The sequence below is a fragment of the Schistocerca piceifrons genome, chromosome 7 (genome assembly GCF_021461385.2).
Source record: "Schistocerca piceifrons isolate TAMUIC-IGC-003096 chromosome 7, iqSchPice1.1, whole genome shotgun sequence".
Taxonomy (NCBI): Eukaryota; Metazoa; Arthropoda; class Insecta; order Orthoptera; family Acrididae; genus Schistocerca; species Schistocerca piceifrons.
The window spans coordinates 282,541,197-282,562,099 of NC_060144.1; the positions used below are offsets into that span (position 1 = coordinate 282,541,197).

A 20,903-nucleotide genomic window follows, 5' to 3' on the forward strand; every position below is an offset into this window, starting at 1 on the left:
ATACACAACACACAATGTATATCGTAACTCACAGTGCGCAAATACCCAAACTGCAGGGTGTTGCAAAAAGGTACGGCCAAACTTTCAGGAACATTCCTCACACACGAATAAAGAAAAGATGTTATGTGGACATGTGTCCGGAAACGCTTAATTTCCATTTTAGAGCTCATTTTAGTTTCGTCAGTATGTACTGTACTTCCTCGATTCACCGCCAGTTGGCCCAATTGAAGGAAGGTAATGTTGACTTCGTTGCTTGTGTTGACATGCGACTCATTGCTCTACAGTACTAGCAACAAGCATATCAGTACGTAGCATCAGCAGGTTAGAGTTCATCACGAACGTGGTTTTGCAGTCAGTGCAATGTTTACAAATGCAGAGTTGGAAGATGCCCATTTGATGTATGGATTAGCACGGGGCAATAGCCGTGGCGCGGTACGTTTGTATCGAGACAGATTTCCAGAACGAAGGTGTCCCGACAGGAACATGTTCGAAGCAATTGATCGGCGTTTTAGGGAGCACGGAACATTCCAGCCTATGACTCGCGACTGGGGAAGACCAAGAACGACGAGGACACCTGTAATGGACGAGGCAATTCTTTGTGCAGTTGACGATAACCCTAATGTCAGCGTCAGAGAAGTTGCTGCTGTACAAGGTAACGTTGACCAAGTCACTGTATAGAGAGTGCTACGGGAGAACCAGTTGTTTCCGTACCATGTACAGCGTGTGCAGGCGCTATTAGCAGCTGATTGGCCTCCACGAGTACACTTCTGCGAATGGTTCATCCAACAATGTGTCAATCCCCATTTCAGTGCAAATGTTCTCTTTACGGTTGAGGCTTCATTCCAACGTGATCAAATTGTAAATTTTCACAATCAACATGTATGGGCTGACGAGAATCCGCACGCAATTGTGCAATCACGTCATTAACACAGATTTTCTGTGAACGTTTGGGCAGACATTGTTGGTGATGGCTTGATTGGGCCCCATGTTCTTCCACCTACGCTCAATGGAGCGAGTTAGCATGGTTTCATACGGGATACTCTACCTGTGCTGCTAGAACATGTGCCTTTACAAGTACGACACAACATGTGATTCATGCACGCTGGAGCTCCTGCACATTTCAGTCGAAGTGTTCGTACGCTTCTCAACAACAGATTCGGTGACCGATGGATTGGTAGAGGCGGACCAATTCCGTGGCCTCCACGCTCTCCTGACCTCAACGCGCTTGACTTTCACTTATGGGGGCATTTGAAAGCTCTTGTCTGCGCATCCCGGTACCAAATGTAGAGACTCTTCGTGCTCGTATTCTTGACGGCTGTAATACAATACGCCATTCTCCAGGGCTGCATCAGCGCATCAGGGATTCCATGCGACGGAGGGTGGATGCATGTATCCTCGCTAACAGAGGACATTTTGAACATTTCCTGTAACAAAGTGTTTTAAGTCACGCTGGTACGTTCTGTTGCTGTGTGTTTTCATTCCATGATTAATCTGATTTGAAGAGAAGTAATAAAATGAGCTCTAACATGGAAAGTAAGCGTTTCCGGACACATGTCCACATAACATATTTTCTTTCTTTGTGTGTGAGGAATGTTTCCTGAAAGTTTGGCCGTACCTTTTTGTAACAGCCTGTATATTCATCCAGTATTAAAGAGCGAGAGCACTTGATGACTTGCAACCAACTTCACGCATTATTTCAAACTTTAACGAAACTTTTTTTCTCGCTGACATCAACCACAAAAGTTTGTAGCTTACTATGTTTCGCTTACTACATTTACTCCGTGGACGTCATCAAGTAAAACGTTTGATTTCTTTCTTTTTTCCTACTAACTGCATTTGCAACAAATTTAGCGGACAGTGTCCTCTTGTAGCTCCAAAATTATATAGCTGTATGACACATGGTTCAGGGGATAGGAGAAACATTGAGATCTGTGAAAAACTATGTTTTGCTTAAAACGAGGCACAATTACCCAGAATATACTCACCTAGTGTTTGATAATAAAGAGAGCACTTATAACTTCCAACAAACTTCAAACATAATAAAATGTGCCTTTTTGTTAGAGAAAATTACTTACGAAATATTCCTCCAGTTAAACTACATGTAAACATGCGAGAAATCGTGTACGTTTTCTTCGCCGGATCAGAAATGCGCATTCCAACAGCGATTGAATTATTTCATTCTTACAGTTTCTCTGAACAGTTTCAGCAAGAAAATTTAATTATTCGAATATTTAAAGAAAAGTTTCTTTATTATCCTCTCTTACCTGGATGTTCAGGCCAATGCGTTGTGGACGGCTCCTGTCATTGTTCACTAACTTTTGAGTAGAAAACTTTGATAAAATTCCTACACCGTTAAAGTATAAAAAAGCTCATATGGTTGGATTTCTTCTCTTACGAACATAGGTTCTTTCTCGAATACGAGAATGCTCAAGAGGGATGTATGTAAAATTGGTCAAAATGTTGATTTTTTTTCCACCAGATTCTTTTGTTGCATGTTAAAAACATCGCATCCAGTTTTCAGAGTTTAATTCATACCACAAATCATGTAAAAGCTGTCTTCTTTCAAACATTGCGCAGTGTCACGTCCGCTTTTCTACACGACTATGTCCTTGCCTGCCATATTTTATTATTTCCTGCCACCAGAGATGACATGTGTATATAGTACAGACGGTTGGAGCCCATTTGCGGTGAGATTAACTACGATTTATTAAAGACGTACACACATATTGGAACGTAAGTCCCGAACGAAAGTTTTAATAATCTCATTTAGAAGAGCGCTCAAAAACATCATGTTTCTCATCTGCTGTTGTCAAAAATTCCTCGTAAGATAAGATGTTTGTGTGGTGTTCACTGATGGTAAGAATCATGGCCCTTATGAGACTAGGGTTTGATGCAGGTTGCTTCGTCGAAAACCTATTGGAGAGATTGATAATGTGCGTATTGCTAGTTCAGGAAAGTTAGTGAAAAATATTGCCAAAAGGACCAGACAGAAGGATCAGAATAGAAAAAAAGAGCTACACAAAGATCAGAAAGATCAAGTTTACGTTATTGCCAACACTAAGGTACTTGTTTCTGACATAAATGCTAATAAAATCTTTTTTTTCTCTATTTCCCACAGCTTTCATTTTTCAGTGTAGAAGGAACATTTTCTGCTAAACCATTACAGATAAAAATACAGACTTTGTATATACTATACCACAACTTTAAAAATGCATAACTGTCAAACGTACTTAAACTTTTGTAAAATAGAAATCTCTGTGTATCACACACATAAATTCAAAAAATGTTTCTGTGAGTTCTAAGACCGATGTTAACAACTGGTACACAGATTTGTTTATCTAACTGCTAAGAACAACCTACCACATTCTGAAAGTGCTAAGTAAAGTGCACTTTGAGAAAATGTTCCTCATGTGATAGTGGATGTCCTAGAAGTATCCACTAACATCCTTGTCAAATTGTTTGATAAACAAATTGAAAAAAGTCCATATTATATCCGATAACACGAGGACAACATGTACAAAATTTGGTTCAATTATCTCTCACACAGTAAAAGTTACTTTAGATGATATGTACCCCCACACTTTCTCATACAACCCCCTTGATGAAAGAGCCAATGGAAGCTCAAATCATTTCGTCATTGAACAATGCAGTTGCAATCTTACGGAAGTTGGTCTCCTGCGAAAATATCAGTTTACAGTTCTGATCGAAAATGAGTATTTCAAATATTTCTTCTAAGTAAAACACAGGTACATAAATTAAGTCTGTAATTTTCAGCAAACCATTTAAATCACATAGCTTATTGTGCTACCACCCAACTTAATTACAGATGAGAGAGAGAGAGAGAGAGAATCTCCAAAAGACAATTGATGTAACATTTTCTTGTTTAAAAAAGTAAGTAAAAAGTCATGTAAGCAGCCTATTAGAACGGGAACGAAGTCTTTCACGACAGCACTGTTATATAAAACACTCTCGGACCTCTTGCTACGTCAGTTCAGGGTAAAACCTCTAGCTTTCGACGATTACCTCCATCGTCTTCGTCAGGAGAAACTTGCTGTCAAACCTGCTGCTGTGGCGGCCTTATATAGCCCAGCGACGGCTTCTGATTGGTTGATAATTACGTCGTGCTGTGGCACATGGTGTCAACTTTGACGCTTGTGGCGCCACCACTACTGCCATAGGGTAAACATTGCGACGAATATCTCTGGCTCTTCTCTGCTTTCGTGCGTCGCTAAGATTATATCCGCTGTCACAGTTGAATATTTTCTCACACGTTTTATTTCTACAGCCTCTTTAATTGCAGAGTCCCAGTATGGAGAAGCCTGGGACAGAACTTTTGTTTCGTCAAACAATATTTTATATTTGTATGTGAAGCTGAAATATGTTTCCCGAGAGAATGGGTTTGGGTCTCGTGATACGAAGTCAGCATTATCCAAGAAAAGGAAAGGTGAAAATGTTCAACATTCACGTGATGAGCCGCCGACTGCATTGCTTCCCTTCTGCAATGCTACATCCAACAAAATGGGCACAGTCCTGGGAAGACGAGGTATCCAGTCTATTTTCCTGCCTCATAATAAGATAAAGCAGATACTACACCCTGTTACCGACAGTCTCGGCCTCACGATTCCTAGGATTTACAACATCCCTTGTGAGTGTGGAAGCAATTACATCGGTCTGTCCGTTCGCACCGATTCCGACTGCTGTGCAGAACATTAAAGGCACATTAAAACTCGAGAACGGGAGAATTCTGCAGCTGCTGTAATTCAAGAGGCTGTAGAAATAAGAATGTGTGAGAAAATCTTGAACTCTGAGGTCAGATATAATCTTAGCAGTACATGGAAGCGATTTATCGATACAGAGGTGCCAGAGACATTCTTAGCAATGTTTACACTACGGCTGGAATTGTCGAGTCACCAGTGCAGATGTTGACACCATCTGCGGTAGCATGAAGTAATTATCAGCCAATCAGAAGCAGTCTTTGCGCTATATAAGGCCACAACAGCAGCAGTTTTGGCGAGGCAATCATTATAGGATGTACCACCCCCTCCTTCCAGCTCCATGATTTCTATCTCACCATCCATGACTATCCTATCCAACCTACTCCCACCCTGAAATACCTGGCCTCATCCTTGACCTAGACTCCCCATCCACTTACCATCCAACGCAAAGCCTACAATAGATTCCAACTCCTGAAACTCCTGTCTGGCCAGACAAGATTGCATCCTTCCACCATCCTTCATACCTACAAATCCTTGATCTATCCCATGCTTTGTCACGAATGTGTCGCCTGGATCTCCACACCTCGTCAATTGTATAAAACCCTCCAAATCCTTGAACACCATGGGTTCCACCTTGCTTTATATATCTGTCTCCCATCCCCACGAGCATCCTCTATGACGTCATCCTTTTCTCACATCTCCTTCTTTTCCTTGAACACATCTGTATCCTGTACACCAACCACCATCTCGATCTCCCTGGTGTCCCCTTTCCTTATCATTCTTCGCCTGCTGCTGCTCCTCTACCAATGTGTCCCACACTCTCTCCATCTCCACACGCTCCATCTCCTCTCCCAAAGAAACTTCCGCATCTCCCCATCCTGGATGATGTGCTTCGTCCTGATATCTATTTTTCTTTCCAACTCTGACCCTCGTCTCCCTCTCCCCACCCCTTTCCCTAGGGCTCCCTGTCCTTTCCCTCCCCCTCTTCTATTTCCTCCCCACTACCCCCCCTGCCCTTCTCCCTTCTCTTTTCCCGGCCCTTGCATTCCTTCCTGGGCTGCTCCCTCCCACCCTCCCCATCTCCTGCCCCTTGGTGTGCTACAGGCTCCCCTTCCGCCCTCCCTTGTCCCCCCTCTCCTCCACTAACCCTCCTTTCCTCGCTCCCTTCTCTCTGACCTCCGCTCCCTTGGCGGGTCCTTCCGGTTTTAATCCAGCTACTCGTTGTGATGCTTAGGTGTTTGCTGTGTTTGTTCCATAAGTGCAGTGTGTGTTCAGTGTCGTCATCCCATGTGCCCACATGGGGCAGGGTACACCATAACAACAAAGAAAAAAGAAACAGTTTTGACAGTCAGTTGCTCCTGATGGAGCTCGAGATTTTATTATGAATTGACATGGCAAGATGTTTGAGAATGGTTTACACAGCATCTTAGTATGCAATAAGTTATCTCTGGTGATTCACCTTCTTTTAGCACTTCGTATATGAGTAGTACAAAATCAATTATATTTTCTTGAATTTGGAAAGGTAATGTTAGAGTAACTTCGAACATTTTTAAACTTTTCTCGCTAATGTGCTTAATGTCAAATTAACTCATTTTTAAAGAAAGAATTCACTTTTAAAGAAAGAGATTATTGGCGTGAGATGTCATCTTTCCTCACAGATGAATGCTATGTACCCATCTTGTCTGTCCGCGTGAATCATACGGTGGAGAACTTTATGTCGACTAAGACAGTGCATCATCTCATCGCTCTGAATTGACTCCAAATGCTGTAATGAATATGGACTGGTTGAATCTCGGATGGCCAAGGAGGCAACTTGACTCCATTTTTCTACTCACCCCACCTAGGAACCTTTCAGAGGCCAGTGTGTGAATTTTGCCCTGTTCTGGCAGATCTCTCTGTAATTTTAGCGGCTGGTCGGTGCTGGAGGGTCAGTATGACTCTCCTGACGCTTGTTGTTCTCCACTGAACCCACGTCTAGACTTAAGCTACACATCAAAAGTGACAAGCCTGTAATTCAGTTATTTGTAACTTTTTTGCGCAGCTTTATAGGAAATACATGGTTACAAGGTATTTCACAAACTGGTAGTTCATGACAGATTGACTGACTAGGTGAACGAATGGGCGAGGCAGTGATTGGTGGTTTGCACTTGCTGGCCGAAGCGGCGCTACCAATACCTGTTCAACTGGTTGAATTGCATTTTATTCTTTTTCTTTCAGGGGCCTTTTACGTTATTCACTTTTCTTTCTTTCTCAAGTTCAACAAAAACACAGAATGGATCCGAAGGCTCGTCACAAGCTCGCGGTATAAGTGAAGACAACAATATGAACTCTCATTCAGAGACGTGTTGCAACCGCACTACAGCAACTAGCTATGTTCCGGTGCCTGTGTTGTGTGAAAAAACGACATAATTCAGCGTGACTCTGTTAACTGTTAGCCAATGGCCTTGCCGCAGGGGTAACACCGGTTCACATCAGATCACGAAGTTAAGCACTGTTGGGCTTTGCTAAATACTTGGCTAGGTCACCGTCCGGATCTACCAAGTGCTGTTCACAAGTGGGTTTCACTCAGCCCCTGTGGGGCCAATTGAGGAGCTACTTGACTGAGAAGCAGCGGCTCTGGTCACAAAAACCGACAACAGCGGAGAGAGCGGTGTGCTGATCACACGCGCCTCCATATACGCATCCATGGATACCCAACTGAAACCAGCGGAACAGCATTACCACGTACTAGACTAATTTGTATTGCGTTACTTGACGGCATCGGCACAGAATGACACGGGGGTCGGTCGGTACCGTTGGGCCTTACGAGGTCTGTTATGACGGACTCTCCAGTAATCGTTATATTTGTGATCATATGACTAAAATGGTAAAGATGCAGCTTGCAAACAGCTGATTTATCGGTATAACGGGATGTGTACAATCACTGGAAGAAGAGACACATATCTACATGTTATTATTCCTTGTTCCTTGACGCTGCGCACAGGTTAAAAACCGGTGGCCCGTAGGCCGCGTCTGGTCCGCGATTGGTTACAATCCAGCCTGCGAGAGAGAATTTTGAGAGTGAAAGCGGGACGTATTTATGGATATTTCCGCCGACGCTCTGCTCGCTTCAGGTTTGCAGCTCGTAAGTCAGACCAGTGAAAGTTAATTTATTTACTGTTACAGAAACAACACATACCTTTGCGATCAGTCATCAAAAGTATTTTTGAACCAATGTTTAAAAAGCACTTGCTACTAATGTTTGTGGATATTAACACACTGAATTTCCAACCCGCGAATGACATGCCTGTGGCTAAAACCTGCTTTTATCACTCGGATTTCGCCTCTCATTGCCGTATTTTGTTTTTCTCTTCTTTCTCATATTAACATTAGTAAATAATTCTTAGCTGTTGTATTAGACCTCTGAAACTCTTGAAAGTTAAGGTAATTTGAATCAGCTGCAACTAGTTGCTTTTATAGGCGATTATTTTTCCATGATGATATTTCAAGATGCCCTGGAAAACTATCTTCAGATGTGTACATTTATTTACACGTCTTGAAAATTGTTTCTTTACTAATGGTGTTGCAAAATTTTGTAACGGAAATCTTTAAGGGAGCTATGGTTAAAGGTCATCAGTACGGAAACAATATTCACGAAGCATAAACAAATGTAAACATATGAAGACTGGCTGAACAAAAAATCAGTGTACTCACAAAAAATAACGCATGTTTTGAGGCATAATTCGTTGGTGTGGAATGTCGGGAAAGGTGTGTCATTCATATTGTTCCCTGACCCGCAAAAATTAACTTTACGGTGCAAGAACCCCTCACTTGTACTAAAACCCCAGAAATGTCTCAGTTCATCCAGTGAGCCCGTAGAGGCTGGTCTGAGAGGCGGACGGTATGATTGGCCGTGCTTTTCCATCAGTGTTCTGCGAAGATAGAGACAATCTGTCCTTGGACTGGACGAGTAGTAGTGTAGGATTTTTCTACCTGTTTTCGCGAGAAGTTCTCGTATTTTATGTCACTCGAAGACGCAGTATCAGCGGCATCGGATTCTCTTTAAAGTGCAATTCAGCTTCAGCTTCCTGTGATGAAGCTATATTAGTAGGAAAAACATTCAAAAGGAATACCATTATGATTTAGTTACTTACTAAACACCACAAACTAACAATATCGACTCAATTAATAATGACCAGTGTTGTAAGAAAGTACTTGGGACTTGTTGACTTCTCCTACCATATGTATTGGAAAAAGCGACTTTAATTAGCAGATATTTAATAAACAAGATTACTTGCTTTGCACCAGAGTAACTATGCTTTCCCTATGTACCTCGCTGCAGCTGACGTAATGGGACTTCTCATTTCTAGCGAACGCCTCACACCACTGACTCTGCAATATTGTTCACCGACTCCCTCGGTCAGCATGGGAAATGAAACATTACTCACAACTGTGTGAGTTCTGCAGTACCGCTTTACTCACTGAATGCTACATAATATCTGAAGACGGGACACAAAGTTGTAAAACTGGAAAATAAGGAAACAAAATGTTGCTTGAACAGAGGGGGTGCTTTACAACGGCCGCTATAGTTATGACTTCATGCGCTAGGAACACTGCTGTAGAATCACGCTACCAGGCAGCCCGTGAGCTTCGCATGGAAGGCTGTGTAACTGGCCCGAGGGTAACTAAAGGTTGCCCGTGCCTGGCGTAGAGAATTATTACCATAGTACACTGAAGAGCCAAAGAAACTGGTACACCTGCCTAATATAGTGTAGGGCCTCCGCGAGCACGCAGAAGTGCCGCAACACGACCATGAATCCTGCAGGGCTGTCCATAAATCCATAAGAATACGAGGGGGTGGAGTTTTCTTCTGAACAGCACGTTGCAAGGCATCCCAGAAATGCTAAATAATGTTCATGTCTGGGTAGTTTGGTGGCCAGCGGAAGTGTTTAAACTCAGAAGAGTGTTCCTCAACTCGGGACGTGTGGGGTATCGCATTGTACTGCTGGAATTGTCCAAGTCTGTCGGAATGCACAATGGAGATGAATGGATTCAGGTGACCAGACAGGACGCGTACGTACGTACGTGTCACCTGTCAGAGTAGTATCTAGACGTATCAGGCGTCCCGCATCACTCCAACTGCACACGCCCCACACCATTCCAGAGTCTCCACCCTGCTGACATGCAGGGTCATAGACTCATGAGGTTGTCTCCATACCCTTACACATCCATCCGCTCGATAAAATTTGAAACGAGATTCGTCCGATCAGGCAACATGTTTCCAGTCATCAACAGTCCAAATGTTGGTGTTGATGGGCCCCGGAGAGGCGCAAATCTTTGTGTCGTGCAGTCTTCAATGGTACACGAGTGGGCCTTCGGCTCCGAAAGACCATATCGATGATGTTTCGTTGAATGGTATGTACGCTGACACTTGTCAGTGGCCCAGCATTGAAATCTGCAGCAATTTGCGGCAGGGTTGCACTTCTGTCACGTTGAACGATTCTCTTCAGTCGTCGTTGGACCCGTTCTTGCAGGATCTTTTTCCGGCCGCAGTGATGTCGGAGATTGGATGTTTTACGGGATTCCTGACATTCATGGTACACTCGTGAAATGGTCGTACGGGAAAATTCCCGCTTTATCGCTGCCTCGGAGACGCTGTGTCCAATCGCTCGTGCGCCGGCTATAATACCACGTTCAAACATACTTAAATCTTGATAACCTGTCATTGTAGCAGACGTAACCGATCTAACAACTACGCCACACACTTGCGTCTTATATATGCGTTGCCAACCGCAGCGCCATATTCTGCCTGTTTACATGTTTCTGTATTTGAATATGCTTGCCTACACCAGTTTTTTGGCGCTTCAGTGTAGTTACTACTTCACAAACGTTATAGTAACGCGCCATCTACCGCACACGGTTTCTTAAAAGGAAGAATTTTTAGGACATGGGCTGTAGCACTAACACGCTACTAACCGTGTGATTTAGGACGAGCAGAGCAGTCGTCACGCCGAGATATCAGCGTGCACCCCTTGTCTTGCTGTTAGAACAGGCTTGGGTAGCTCGTCAGTTAGATGCGAACCTTACCTGCACATCACAGCATTTAAAGTTACGCAACGCGATAGTGGCAGATTCCCATACCTGGGCCAAGAAATTTGTTAATTCGTAAATCTTTACGAAGGACAAATCCATAGAGGACCTAATTCTATTATTTCCTGGTAGACTGAAGACAGGCAAGACGCTGTTGGAGGTGGCACGACCTTGATTTTCGCCGACCTTGCAACTGACTCATGCAGCCAGTAACACAGAGACCTTCAGTTCAACGTAGACACCGAGTCACGGTGCACCTTTGCATCTTAACTTGACGAAGGGGTGATTGAGCTTCAAGAAAACGAAATATTTGGCAGTGCAAACTACAAACATATATTTTAAATATCGTATCTCTTCTACTCGACAAGAAATACTTTAAAATAAATTTAAAGAATGGTGCATATACACGGATCGGCATAATACGTGGCTTAAAGACATGAAAACAATTTTTATAGTTAAAATTGTGTATCTACATCTGCTTCTGTTCTTTGCAAACCACTTTGAAGTGCTTGACAGAGGTTACTTCACATTTTACAATTTATTTGGGCATCTTCCCTCTCCATTCACGTATGGATCGCAAGAAGAATGCTCATTTCAACGCCAGTATCTTCCCGATACTTGCGACAAACAAAAGCTGTGACCATTCGTGTTGCCCTTTCAGAATGAAATTTTCATTCTGCAGCGGAGGGTGCACTGATATGAAATCGCCTGGCAAATGAAAAATGTACGGGACTGAGACTCGAACTCGGGACCTTTGCCTTTCGCAGGGAAGTGCTCTACCGATAGTTGGGCCGTGACGTGATGAGCATGTTGTTTCCAGGAACCCTGGGCGTGTAATTCATTTGCTCGTGTCACGCGGGCCAGCAGGTTGCCACGCGGTGCTATGCCGATACGCACAACCTTTTCCAATGGGGTGATGCGCCACTTTTTCCACTTCAAAACTAACTTAGTGAATTGTCCTAGTTTTAAACAGAATACAGTCTGGTTTCATCTTTTGTGCCATTATACTAGCTCCGTTACATAAAAAATAACCGTTCTCAAATTCACACTGTTTTTAAGTACTATGCAAATATAATTCCGACTTGTTCTTTTTTCATTTTATTGAGTCTATCGCTACATCAAGACCGGTTTCAGAACATTTTTTCACACCAGTGAATTATCATCTTTTTCCCTCGTACATTTTCATCCGTGTAAGTTTTCGCTACCAATTGTGAAACGCACCCTATCCAATAAGAAATGCAATCTCTTAGTTGAGGTCCTAAGTGCCAGATTAGGATGAGATTTTCGAAGCAGTAAACGTTTTTCTGATGGCTCTGTATGGGAAAGGAAATGCGACAAGCCTGAACGATCTGAGAAACAGGCAGTACATATTTTCATCATACAAAAATTAATACCAGAAAAGCCTCACTACCCCCACCGAAACTGCCGCATGACAACATTCACTGAGTACTTCAATAATGATAATTGAAACCAACAGGTGTATTGTAATTCAAAGTCGTTTATTCAAAACTTGCTACTATTTTCGACGCCAGAAAAGCATCATCTCAGGATCCAAGCGTAATCTTCCGTCAGTGTACAAATCACTAAGACCGACGGAGTCTTCAAATGGAAACAGTACAACTTATTAAGCATGTTACGCCAGCATGTGCAGCCCAAAAAGTCGAGTGCAGCGTCTGACCGTTGGTGGGTTTGTGACGGCTACATAACGGAATCCAGTTGACTTTGGCCCTACTGTACTCGACGTTGTTGGTTGGACATGCTAGTGTAACATGATTGATAATTAGTACTGTTTCCATTTGAAGATTCCGTCGGTCTTTGTCACTGTGGTTCGTATGTTGATGGCAGATTACGCTTGTGGTCTTAAGATGACGTTTTGTGGCGCCGAAACTTTTAGCATGTTTTGAATAAACGACACTGGATTACAATACAACTGTTGGTTTCAATTGTCATTCATCAAGTACTTCATGCTGGGCGCCGTACCACTGTTTTCGATGGATTACCAGAGATACTCACCGAGAGCTTGCTTTCAGGTGCAGCAATGGTTACCTGGTCAAATCACACTATGATCAACAAAAAGATCCTAACGAGTGGGGGTGGGAAACAACAAGGAGTGGTCTCTTGCAAATGCCAACGACTTTGAACCCTACACCGTACTCCGGTCATTATTTGTAAATGCAAAAAAAGTGGCTACTAACGCAACTGTGGATACAGCAAGGCCGGTTTTCATTATTCCGCAATATGCACATAAGGCGAAGGGCTGTATGAAAACGTCGAACCCTCGGAAGGCAGCACTGTCAAAAACGAAGAAAAGACCAAAGAAAGAGACAGATAACAGACTGAAGAAAAAGACACACGATGAGGAAGGTGTGTCTTATCTCCCAACAGATTTAGTAACTATTCACCTCTCCTTTAGATATGATCACAAGTTGTTGTTTTCTTACCACCCCTTTCGTTTTCCAGATGGAGGCGCCCAGAAGCTGATGATAGAACAACTCAAACCTGTGCCACGACCCACCGCATTTAAAGAACTTCAGCCAGAACAGCCTAAACAACAACGGAACATGTAATTTTTGCTCATATAATAATATAATATATAATCATATGTAAGCTATATAAATAAACATGTTCAGTATTATATATCTCCGAAAGTTCTTCACTGGTTGCTTTGAAATTTTAGCGTAATGTTGCATTCGAATATGCGCATGTTTTTGTATACCTATTTTTAGTATACATAATACACTCCTGGAAATTGAAATAAGAACACCGTGAATTCATTGTCCCAGGAAGGGGAAACTTTATTGACACATTCCTGGGGTCAGATACATCACATGATCACACTGACAGAACCACAGGCACATAGACACAGGCAACAGAGCATGCACAATGTCGGCACTAGTACAGTGTATATCCACCTTTCGCAGCAATGCAGGCTGCTATTCTCCCATGGAGACGATCGTAGAGATGCTGGATGTAGTCCTGTGGAACGGCTTGCCATGCCATTTCCACCTGGCGCCTCAGTTGGACCAGCGTTCGTGCTGGACGTGCAGACCGCGTGAGACGACGCTTCATCCAGTCCCAAACATGCTCAATGGGGGACAGATCCGGAGATCTTGCTGGCCAGGGTAGTTGACTTACACCTTCTAGAGCACGTTGGGTGGCACGGGATACATGCGGACGTGCATTGTCCTGTTGGAACAGCAAGTTCCCTTGCCGGTCTAGGAATGGTAGAACGATGGGTTCGATGACGGTTTGGATGTACCGTGCACTATTCAGTGTCCCCTCGACGATCACCAGTGGTGTACGGCCAGTGTAGGAGATCGCTCCCCACACCATGATGCCGGGTGTTGGCCCTGTGTGCCTCGGTCGTATGCAGTCCTGATTGTGGCGCTCACCTGCACGGCGCCAAACACGCATACGACCATCATTGGCACCAAGGCAGAAGCGACTCTCATCGCTGAAGACGACACGTCTCCATTCGTCCCTCCATTCACGCCTGTCGCGACACCACTGGAGGCGGGCTGCACGATGTTGGGGCGTGAGCGGAAGACGGCCTAACGGTGTGCGGGACCGTAGCCCAGCTTCATGGAGACGGTTGCGAATGGTCCTCGCCGATACCCCAGGAGCAACAGTGTCCCTAATTTGCTGGGAAGTGGCGGTGCGGTCCCCTACGGCACTGCGTAGGATCCTACGGTCTTGGCGTGCATCCGTGCGTCGCTGCGGTCCGGTCCCAGGTCGACGGGCACGTGCACCTTCCGCCGACCACTGGCGACAACATCGATGTACTGTGGAGACCTCACGCCCCACGTGTTGAGCAATTCGGCGGTACGTCCACCCGGCCTCCCGCATGCCCACTATACGCCCTCGCTCAAAGTCCGTCAACTGCACATACGGTTCACGTCCACGCTGTCGCGGCATGCTACCAGTGTTAAAGACTGCGATGGAGCTCCGTATGCCACGGCAAACTGGCTGACACTGACGGCGGCGGTGCACAAATGCTGCGCAGCTAGCGCCATTCGACGGCCAACACCGCAGTTCCTGGTGTGCCCGCTGTGCCGTGCGTGTGATCATTGCTTGTACAGCCCTCTCGCAGTGTCCGGAGCAAGTATGGTGGGTCTGACACACCGGTGTCAATGTGTTCTTTTTTCCATTTCCAGGAGTGTATATAAATAAATGTGTTACCAAAAGTTTCGAAAAGATTTTGACCGATTTACTTTAAATTTGTCACAATACACCAATGAACAATTGGACGCCAGTGGGATATACGATGAAACGTTGTTAGCAAACAAGAGAGTTCTATTTATGGATTACAGGCTTATGATTAGAATACCATTATAGAATCCGAATATGCAATACCATCTAACAAGCCTCAAAGCCAGGGAGAGGGGAAGGAGAAAATGGAAACAGAAAGCACAGGGGAGAAGATGTACTAACAGAGGAAGCAGGAGAATATGGAGAGAGAGGGGGGAGAGAAGGTGGTCAGAGAAAGGAAGCAGGATGTGGTGGACAGAGAGACGGGTAGGAGGAGATCGACTGAAAGAGAAGAAGATGGGCGGTGGAAAGGGGGGAGGGGGAGATGGAAAAGAGACTGGGAGGAGGAGGTGGACAAAGACAGGGGAGAGAAGATGAGTAAGACGTATATCCAGTTCTCATACGTATTAGAACGTATGCTTCCTCTTTTCTTTCTTTTCCGTTTAAGTAGATTGAGCCGCAGCCACTTGTTACCGGGAGAAGCAAGTATAACAATGTTTCAAGATGTTTGACTGGAATTTTAACTTTTTTGTAATCGTATTTATGCAATTTCGGACTTAATTAAATAACCTGAACAGTCCGCAATTTCTGAAAAAATTATCTGTACTTTTACATATACGATCTAAGTAGGGTATGTACAGAGAATTGGGAGGAATTCACTCACAGCCCTTAATAATACATTAGTGGAAAAAGTAGATTTTTGCGGATACAGTGGAATTACGTCAATTTTCAACTATCTCTTGAGCTCCAAAGGTTTGAGGGAAAAAAACTTCATAGCGAAATTTGTATGAAATTTTATGTACAGTCGTGCTCAGAAGTATCCGAACGACCTGAACTGCATTTCGCCTGATTGGCATACAACCGGCATAACGCGGCTGTCTAGCAGGTCCTCTAACCGCTCCTTGGTACAGTCGTTTGACTGTTGAAAATGGTTCCAACAAGTCACCACTAGAAAACACTGTTCTGTATCGCAGTAAATCATGATGTAAAGTATTACCACGATGCTACAAGTATCAGGGAACACCTTATCACAGATAACACTGTCCTTAAGGCTTGTAAGCTCACATTTATTACAATAAACAATATAACTGAAATGTTACCACACTCATTACTACGTCAGATAGGTAATGCACGTAGTAAGTTCGTCGTATTCATGACTTCCTCTTCAAAGTAACATACAGTACTTATTATTTAACACAAAATGATATTAAAAATTTAAGTTATCCACGAGCAGCTAGTTGAGAATATGTATGAACTTCAAATGACACGACGAACCGTCTCGTTCTGCATATGGATTCAAACCCAGGCCAGGCAGACTAATTAAAGAATTCGTGACTGACGCAAACTGTCATTCCTGATTAGGATTACAGAGAGTGATATACCTCGATTTTAGACAGTATCAGTTAGCAAATATCAACTTTAAATTACATAACACAAACATTTTTAATGGACGCGAATTTCTCCCCAGCATCTCTTGTCCCTGTTAACGAACTACGAGAGATGTTAAATATTGCTTCTTCACAGGTAACTTACTTGAAATGCCGTGAGGTAAAGCTTTGTGTTGGACAGGGATTCGAACCCAGAACCTAATCGGATTGACATCGAAACACAAACAACTGTGACATATCGGGTTTCCTTGCCAGTAGCTAGATGTTTTAACTAAACTGACGAGAATAAACATTAATTTTTTCCTTCCCAGGACTCCAACCCGGCACCTATCGCTGTTATATTCTAGAGAAAACGAACGTTAAATATGGGTTTGTTGCACCAGCAGCGACATGTGAGCATGTTTGAACTAGAAATAATATGACGAAGAGTTCAGTGCTCACTGGGAATAGAGCCCCACACATATAGTTGTTGACTACACACAAAGAGACGACAGCTACCGAATTTTTCTCCACCAGCAGCTCGGAATAACATCTTGAACTTACAGCGATCTCGCAAATAATTCTGTGCCCCACTGGGAGTCAAAAACGTCAGATATCGTTAGTGTTGACAACGAATGAAAAAACATTAAAAATGAAAATTATTATCCACCAGCAGATAGGTGTTCTCATGCTAGAGCTTGATAATACATAATGTTATCTTTAGTGGTGGGCCAGGATTCGAATCCACTCGTAATATGTGGAGATGTTGAGGAATCTGCAGTTTTGAACAAACAACAAATTGTAGCCGAGCTGTATTGCCACGAAGGGATCAAATTCCGCGTTAAGGGCGGTCTGAGTTGCATTCTCAGTTCAGAACCAATTTAATCGACATACAGAAGATCAGATAAAAGATGGAATAAGTGTCCTGTGACTCTACATAACGTTTGTTTCGTCACTAGAAATAAATAACTAGTATAAGAAAGGTTACTGGTGACGGAGTTTCTACATGTCGACACTCCAGACTTTATTGTGGTTCAACCTAACGTCTACTTGGCAGTGAAGGAATCTCATCTTTAATGTGAAATTCAGACCACACTGCTATTATATCTTCTTCACTTGCTGTAGTCAGAATAGAATGGAATCTTTCTCTCCCTATGTAAAATCATTGACAGAAGTGGGAATCGAACTCAGACCATAGATATAAGAACCTACCATCAGTGCAACAGACCACCAAACCCTCTTTTCTGTGACTCATTTTTCTATTGTAACGCCGTTGCGCCACACTGGATGAGAATTCTGACACACAGGCTCCCTGTAGTAAATTGCAGCATGTTCAGTAAATTCATTTACTTGGTTGACCGAATCACCATGAACTAGCTGCCTCGGCTACCCAGTGCATACATTCGACTCTATTTTGTAATCACCGAAATAAAATCACGTAACTGCCACCTACACAGAACTGCCAACAGTGTAGGATGCAGAAATTTAAATAGAAAGTGTTCCTTTCCATTTGAGCTATGCTATTGCGCTATCTGTTTGTAAAAAACGTCGTGCAGCGCAAAAGAAAAGCTGTTACTGTTTCTCTCGTTGTCTGAAGTCTAGACCCGGCCATTTGCATTGTCTCGCAGCGCTGTGGCTAGCAGCTTATAAGAAAAACCGATACGTAACATTTGATTTTTCTTAGTTAACAATCCGGTTACGTGTTGGGTTCGTATCTCCGTCACAGAACTTCACATCTTGCACTTCATCTTTAAATGCATGCACACTTTGTTATTTCATAATGGAGGTATATCAGACATCTTTCGTGGGTAGCTAACAGGGACGAAAGGGTCTTGATAGGGGTCCCGATTTATTACAAAAATTGTCGTCTTTTATTTTCAAGTTTAGATTTGGTTACTGGTATTAGCAAAATTTCGGTAATTCATGACTCTTCATGGCTAGTCATGATGTGATTAGATAAGATTAATTCTTGTTCCATAGATCATGAATTCGACATTTCATAATGATGTGGAACGTGTCATTTTAAATGAAAGATTTCTTTACATATCATGATTCAATTTCTTTACAACAATTTTTTACACACAGACACTCTCTCTCTCTCTCTCTCTCTCTCTCATTCTTTTTCATTTCTCTCACTCTCTCTCTCTCTCTCTCTCTCTCTCTCTCTCTCTCTCTCTCTCTCTCTGTCACACACACACGTTTTTTTTTTTATTTGTTTGTTGTGCTCGACTATCGGCGAGGCACGAAAACGCCTGTGAATGAGTTTCTTAGTTTTGAGTACACTTGCGAAAGAAATATAAAAACAACTATGAGAGTTACTGATTTATGATGCTTAGTCTGCAGTCAATTCTGAGTATTTTTAGTAACTACGCTCCAGTCCCTAAACCTACTTACAGAAATGCGAATCAGTCGCATTACGTATTCCAGGCTGTAGCAGCTGCAACTTGGAGACACCAGCTATGGTCACTTTCCAGCCCGCTGTAGGATCACATCGGTTCGTCTTCTTCCTGCTGGTAGTGTAACTGCGATTTGGCAACAAGGCAACATATGTTTGGCAACTCTGTGATCGACGAGTTACTTCCTTGTGTGCCCGGAATTAAGCCTCAATGTTCACTTGATTTTACCAGTCATTTCCATTGAATAATCTCAATTATTATCGCGTGACGTGTAACAAAAGATTGTAAACTTACGGTTTTCAGCCCAGGAAAGTCGTTGCAGGTTGAAATCGCAACTAATCTTGTCCTTTAAATAGCGGTTTATGAGTTCTAGCCACTACTGGCCTCGTAAGAGGAAGCTCACACACATACCTGTCCGCCAGCTCTGTGGTAAAATGGCTGACCTGTGAAATAGCGTCTGTTATGGTTCTCAGTTCCAGTCTCACTGACTTCAACGTTTCTGCCCCTTCTGTGAAAGAGCTACAAGCAGTCAGATCAAACATCAATAAGGAAATCGCAAGAAAATACTTTCGGCTCATAGTGCAATAGCGAAAAACTTACAATGCTGCACAACAGGTAACGCCACTTCCCGCTGCTGACAAGCAAATTTTGGGTTTCTAGAAATACATAACTATATTTGTGAAATGCCACATTTGCATACCTCTTAAGTATGACACAGCATACCAATTAAACACAGGCCCAATCAAAATCTAAGTGAGTAGTGTTTTACTAATTCGTGTCGATAGAGGCATGCTTGTGTACAGCTACTCAGTTTTATTAAAACAGACTTTCGTCGTAAGGTTATCGTGGGTAGTTTTATTTCATTTCTTATAATACAGTGCACAGTTTTCGTAAGGTTTCCTTTAGTGCTGTTGAAACAATAGTAAACATGAGAGCGGAAGTAATCATCAACGATATATGCGAATTCTCTGAAGTTATCTATAACAGTCTGACGCTGCACATGCAGTTTATTGATTACATGCGTGTAGAAAACTTATTCTGAGTTAAAGCTGTCAAACAATGTTTGAAGAAGAATAAAATGCCACTACCACACGACACCTAATGTAGAAAATACTTTTCTGACGTATTTGGGCACGATGCGCTCTCCCCATACATAATACAAAAGTTTCGAGATGCATCTGCTGCCTGTCTTTCTATTAAACCTGAAAATAACAAAATGTCACAGAAGTTAGCCCTTTTTCCACATGCGACTATTTTGGGTTGAGAAGTGAAGGGAATTATGTTCAAACTTCCATTAGATTAGTAACTTCAGCAGACAGCAGAATTGCGTTTTAAAAAAGTTTAGTAGTAAATGTATTCGATCTCGCGACATCTTATCTATGGTGCACGACACTTCCCTTTACGATACTAGCTGACACATAGCAATAACAGCTACAGAGCTGAACAACAATACCTCCAGAACTTCTGCATACCACAGCGCTGCGAGATAATGCAAATGGCCGGGTCTAGACTTCTGACAATGAGATCAACAGTTACAGCTTTTCTTTTGCGCTGCACGACGTTTTTTACAAACAGATAGCGCAATAGAATAGCTCAAGTGGAAAGGAACACTTTCTATTTAAATTTCTGCATCCTACACTGTTGGCAGTTCTGTGTAGGTGGCAGTTACGTGATTTTATTTCGGTGATTACAAAACAGAGTCGAATGTATGCACTGGGTAGCCGAGGCAGCTAGTTCATGGTGATTCGGTCAACCAAGTAAATGAATTTACTGAACATGCTGCAATTTACTACAGGGAGCCTGTGTGTCAGAATTCTCATCCAGTGTGGCGCAACGGCGTTACAATAGAAAAATGAGTCACAGAAAAGAGGGTTTGGTGGTCTGTTGCACTGATGGTAGGTTCTTATATCTATGGTCTGAGTTCGATTCCCACTTCTGTCAATGATTTTACATAGGGAGAGAAAGATTCCATTCTATTCTGACTACAGCAAGTGAAGAAGATATAATAGCAGTGTGGTCTGAATTTCACATTAAAGATGAGATTCCTTCACTGCCAAGTAGACGTTAGGTTGAACCACAATAAAGTCTGGAGTGTCGACATGTAGAAA

The 20,903-nt window shown here is 43.0% G+C and overlaps 1 long non-coding RNA gene across 1 annotated transcript in view; it reads left to right on the top strand.

Moving 5' to 3' along the window:
- The window catches only part of LOC124804615, a 71,505-nt gene that overhangs the window by 44,691 nt on the left and 5,911 nt on the right, over window positions 1–20,903 (top strand). The window contains exon 2 of the long non-coding RNA XR_007017355.1: window positions 13,245–13,347. This is a non-coding gene — a long non-coding RNA (uncharacterized LOC124804615). The remainder of the gene's footprint in view (window positions 1–13,244; window positions 13,348–20,903) is intronic.